The sequence below is a fragment of the Bubalus bubalis genome, chromosome X, assembly GCF_019923935.1.
Source record: "Bubalus bubalis isolate 160015118507 breed Murrah chromosome X, NDDB_SH_1, whole genome shotgun sequence".
Taxonomy (NCBI): domain Eukaryota; kingdom Metazoa; phylum Chordata; class Mammalia; order Artiodactyla; family Bovidae; genus Bubalus; species Bubalus bubalis.
Genome location: NC_059181.1, coordinates 135492753 through 135498856, shown reverse-complemented (window position 1 = coordinate 135498856; position 6104 = coordinate 135492753). Strand labels below are relative to the sequence as shown.

General features: G+C 37.6%; 1 pseudogene; it reads right to left on the bottom strand.

Moving 5' to 3' along the window:
* Positions 1-3964: 3964 nt before the first annotated feature.
* LOC102391956 lies at positions 3965-4695 on the bottom strand (annotated as a pseudogene).
* Between the last annotated feature and the right edge of the window lie 1409 nt (positions 4696-6104).

Below are 6104 nucleotides of genomic sequence, written 5' to 3'. Positions count from 1 at the left end.
ATAGTCAAATAAAAGTTTTTAAAATAATAACTTAGAAGTCATATTGGGGGTTTTAATTATAAAAGTTTTTGCAAAAGAAAAGTCAAATGTTTGTCTTGGACTATGGAAATGGAAATGGGCCGAATTTTTTGTTTCTTTGTTCTATTTTTATTTTCATGATCTTATTAATGGTAATCTTATGTTATTCAAGCAAATGTAATTATTACTGGTGTTGCTGTTGATTTTTCATAGCTTTATAGTTCATACCATTACATACCATTTTTTCTTCCAGTTTTATTGAGATACAGCTGACATATAGCACTGAATAAGTTTAGGGTATACAGCATAATGATTTAATTTACATACATTATGAAATGATAACCACAATATGTTTAGTGAACATTTATCATCTCATATAGATAAAAGATTAAAGAAATAGAAAAACATTTTCCTTGTGATGTTCACTCTTAGGATTTACTCTCTTAACCATTTTCATACGTACCATACAGCAGTGGTAACTGCAATCATCATGTTGTAGGTTACATCCCTAAGTACTTGTTTATCTTATCCCTGGAAGTTTGTGTTTTCTGATCACCTTCACCCAATTCCCACTCCTTGACCCCTCTTTCCGGAAATCACAAATATGATCTCTTTTTCTATGAGTTTGTTGGTTTGTTTTTGAAGAATCCATTAGTGATCTTTTAAAGGTAGAATTTGAAAAACTCCTGGACTAGGTTTACTTCAGTAAATATGGAGTTTGATCATTTAATAGAATTTTATATTCTTCTTATAGTATAATGGGAAATACTCAAAATTGATTCACTGAAATATTTTTCTTAAGTTATTTCCTGCATTTTATTAATCCAAAGTATAAAGTTTACTGATGTTATCAGTTTAACAATAATCTAAAACAATTTTTGTAAAATCAGGTATGTCTATAATCAATTACATTGAATGCATGATGATGAAAATAGATATGAGATATATGTTTAATCAACAAAGGTGTATTTCCTGATTTAGTGATATCACTCCAAAATGCTGAGCACCAAATGAGTCATAAATCTGAGAAAGATCAAGTCACAGTTGAACATATATTACCAAAACACAAAGTACATAGAGGATGAAATAATAAAATAACTAAGTTAGAATCATTCAGCAATATATTCAATAAATATATTTTGAGCATGTTATGCATGATGGGTATAATAGATCAAATAAGCAAATAAATCTAATGCAGTTTGGTATATGCCATTGTAGAAGATATGCAAACTCCTGAGAGTGTACATCTAAAGCATTCTAATTCCTAGAATATGAAAACACTGTAGAAGATATAATCCTTCAATTTTTTCTTCAATAAGTTCTATAAAGTTAAGTAAATTGTATATGTATTAGCATACAAACACAACAATAAGAAATCAAATACTATAAAGGATTTGGAATATAAATGCTAAAAAGATTTTGAAAAAAATAAAGGTCACTGGAGCAGTGAACTAATAGAATTTGAGCAGGACCCTGATGAAAGAGTTGGCCTTCAGTGAGTGGAAGTGTAGTGCAAGAATATTATAGTCAGAGTATACAACATGGAATAGAGGAACAGCAACGAAAATGGCAGCTAAGGAGATGGGGAATAAGAAAGAGGCACAGTGAAGACTAGAACAAGAATTTTGTGGAAGGGGATAGTATGTGATAAGCTTGATTAAAAAAAAATAGTGGGCCAATATTGTGAACTGTTGGAGATTTTTGGTTTGTTCAGGTCATTTATAATGAGCTCTTGGGTCGATCATAAAAATACAGCTCTAAGATCTCGTACTGCAGAGAATGTAATAGAAGATTCCAGGAGCACCTAAAGGTGGCTGCCAGTGAATGACTGAATGCCACAGTGATACTAAGGCAGATCCATTCCTATGAGATGTAGGACTAATCTCACAGGGCAACTTTGGTCTCAGGACACTGTATCAACCTGACCTTAATTTTCCTAAAACTGTGTTGCAGTCTGAGACTCTTCATAGCTAATTCTTTCCTTCAAAAAGGCCAGACTTGCAGTGAAGAGTAACAGTTCTTTCCCTCTTCTCTAGCTTCCTGTCTCAACTTCCCCATGCTCCCATAGGACTTTATGGCAATAAAATTTCTTGCCCTTTGGATAACACGACTCTTATAAATTCTTAACCTGGAAAGTGCAATGATGAAAATGAGATTTTATTAGGACTAAAATTGTAATGCTATACCAAAAGAAGTGAAAAGTAAAGCCCTGGAAATTGGGAAAGTATGGATTTATTTAAGAGCTATGTGAGATGATAGGAAATTCAAATTTGACAACACATATGGCAAGAAACCTGTGTTATGAAGATTCCCCTGGAGGAGGGCATGGCAACCCACTCCAATGTTATTGCCTGGAGAATCCCCATGGACAGAGGAACCTGGCAGGGTACAGTCCATGGGTTGCAGAGGAAGACCAGACTGAGCAACCAAGCACATCACAGATGGCAAGAAAACAATAAAACAGGTATGATGTAGAACTATTTGCTCTGATAAAAAGAAGCAATACATATATCCAATCAAGGATTTCCTTCCAAAATATATAACGAACTTCTTCAAATCAGTTTAATAAGACTGTTCAAGTCAGATTAGCTTGAACAGGTTCTTCCCTATAGATGATTCCAAATCTCCAATAAACATATTAATATGTAGTCAACATCAATTAGTTATCAAAGGCATGGTAATTAAAATCAGATTGAGGAACTATTAAATGCTTGTAATAATGCCAATTTTTTTAATTTAAATTTATTTATTTTAGTTAGAGGCTAATTACTTTACAATATTGTATTGGTTTTGCCATACATCAACATGAATCCGCCACGGGTAAAAGCAGATAGATAGTGTCAAGTTTTTGTTAAGATGTAAGACAATCTGATTTCCTGTATACTCCTGGTAGAGTAAACTGGTACATTCACTTTGACAATAGCTAATATAGTTGACTATATGTAAACGCGCTAGTCCAGGATTTCCATTTCATTCCTGGTATATTAATTTTCATTGCTGTGTAGTTTCTATTATTTGAATATACTAAAGATTATGTATTCATTCTACTGTATGTATATAAAGGCATATAAAGTTTGAAACCAAGGGGAACTAATCTGTGAAGCTAAAAGTAAACACAGTGGTCATTCATGGTTAAGTGTGCTCCAATGCTGTTGAAAATATTATATTTCTTGGTTTGAATGATGGTTATCCATGTATTCACTTTGAAAATTCATATAATTATATGCTTATGATTTATGCATCAATAAAATATTGTATGTTGTGTGTTATACATGCATATTGTACTTATATATAAAGGGAAATTTTAAGATAACCAAAAGTTATAGTCTTGTGGATTAGACAGTCAAGAATTTGCCCACAATGCGGAAGACCCGGGTTCGATCCCTGGGTCAGGAAGATCCCATGGAGAGGGAATGGCAACTCACTCCAGTATTCTTTCCAGGAGAATTTCATGGACAGAGGAGCCTGGTGGGCTACAGTCCATGGGGTCGCAGAGTCGGACACACTTTCCAAACTAAAATGTTCACATTATTCTTGTTCTATCGATCTTACTGTATATGGTTTTACTGTTGGATTTGTTCAATGTTTTTTATTTTATAGATTTATCAAGTTAAATAGGATTTGACTTTCCCATTAGAGAGCAAAATCCTGAGCACTAGGATAATCTTCATATTCATTCATGGATCTCTCCTTAAACAAAAGATACCTTGGTCCCAAAAACTTTGGTCATTGCTCTTGTATCTCCATTTCTTGTATGAAGGATGCACCAATACACACATATTCCATGTTTGTGTGTGCTAGGTTGAAAATTATATGTATTTTTAACTTCCCAATATTATCCCCTTAAATTTCCACTATTATGTTTTAATTAATAAGACTTTTTAATTGTTAAAGACTTTTATTAACAGGTGCTGTTTCTTTCCCATCTCCTGGTTGAGTGTCTGTATCAGTAACTGAGGTTGCGGCAGTACCAAGGTTGAGGTGGCTGCTGACCTTGGGTCTCATCTTGATTTTCCATATTTTCTTCATTGCTGTCCTCTCTGGTCTGTGTTTGGCGAGGACAGCCCCTGTAGAATTGTGATCTAGGTATAACCCCATAGTTTATTCTGTCTCACTGGTCTACCTTGCTCTCTTGCACCCTGGTTGTCAGCACCCTCCATCACTTCTCCCTGCACAGGATGGTTGGAACACTGTAGTCATTGTCCATAGGGTCTCCATAAGTACTAAAGTGGGAAACTTCGCCTGCCATAGGGCCTGGCATTCAGGAGCATTCTCCAATCTCTCATTCTCTTCCTCCTTCTCACTGTTCTGCTAATTCTGCAGATAACTGGGTGGACATGGATACCTTCCCTAATGGTTATGGTCTGCTATATTTACCGCCTGGTGATGGAACTCCACCAGGGCCAGTAACATCTGCTGCCTCCACAACCTTTTCTCCTTCAACAACATCAGACTCCACACTCTCTCCATTTCCTACTCTGCAAAGCTACTTCCTGGGGCTATTTTTCTTCATGGGGTTTGCTGTACTAATATTGATACATTTTCCTTGGTGGCATTCCTGTTGGTGAAACCATATCTGTTTCTTACCTTGAATCATTTAACAGTTCCCTCAACCTTCATTGTGATGACCTTGTTGCCACTGATATATGAGCCTGCCCAGGCCACTGCTTCTTGCATAACTGCCCATTTGACATGGTTTGTGTCCTCTGGGCTGAGGGCAGGGCAGCAGGCAGCTGTTGGGTCAGCCTCTCACTGTTCATGGTTGTGATGATGACTAGGACCAACTGTGGCAGCTGAGGTTCCTCCTGGTTTGTTATGATAACAAGGCAGCAATGTGGGCTGCTAGGACTTTCTGGGGTCATGCTCTTCAAATTTCAGTGAAACAGTTGTCACTAACGCTGTCATTCAAGGACTCGCTGTTTGCCCTAATGAGCCATTTTCACATCTTTGCTATGAAGGTTATAGACATAATTTAGATTCTGACAATGAGCTGCACCAGAAATAGACTTATAGAGCAGAAGAGTAAAGTAAGTTGTTTGTCTTTATTGCAGTAGGCAGTGACTGTTGATATTGCATTCACCAGACATGACTAATTGTAACAGTCAGCAAGAGTTCTTTCCTCCCTGTAAGTCACAAACGTCAGAGCTCCAGGGAAAGTATGACATTTTCAGATGTTTCCTACACTGTCCTTACCAAATTTATTTTCAGTTCAGTCACTCATTCATGTCCGACTCTTTGCAACCCCATGGACTACAGCAGCCAGGCTTCCCTGTTCATCACCAACTCCAAAAGCTTGCTCAAACTCATGCCCATTGAGTCGGTGATGCAATCAAACTGTCTCATCCTCTGCTGTCCTGTTCTCCTCCTGCCTTCAATCTTTCCCAGCATCAGGGTCTTTCCAATGAGTCAGCTCTTCACAACAGGTGGCCAAAGTATTGGAGTTTCAGCTTCAGCACCAGTCTTTCCAATGAATATTCAGGACTGATTCCTTTTAGGATAGACTGGTTGGATCTCCTTGCAGTCCAAGGGACTCTCAAGAGTCTTCTCCAACACCACAGTTCAAAAGCATCAATTCTTCAGCACTCAACTTTCTTTATAGTCCAATTCTCACATCCATACATGCTGCTGCTGCTGCTACTAAGTCACTTCAGTCATGTCCAACTCCGTGTGACCCCATAGATGGCAGCCCACCAGGCTCCCCCATCCCCGAGATTCTCCAGGCAAGAACACTGGAGTGGGTTGCCACTTCCTTCTCCAATGCATGCAAGTGAAAAGTGAAAGTGAAGTCGCTCAGTCGTGTCTGACTCTTAGTGACCCCATGGACTGCATCCTACCAGACTCCTCCGTCCATGGGATTTTCCAGTCAAGAGTATTGGAGTGGGTTGTCATTGCCTTCTCTGATGACAACTGGTAAAACCATAGCTTTGACTAGACAGACCTTTGTTGGCAAAGTAATGTCTCTGCTGTTTAATATACTGGTCTAGGTTGGTCATAGCTTTTCTTCCAAGGAGCTAGTCTGTTTTAATGTCATGGCTGCAGTCACTATCTGCAGTGATTTTAGAGCCCAAGAAAATAAAGTCTCTCAC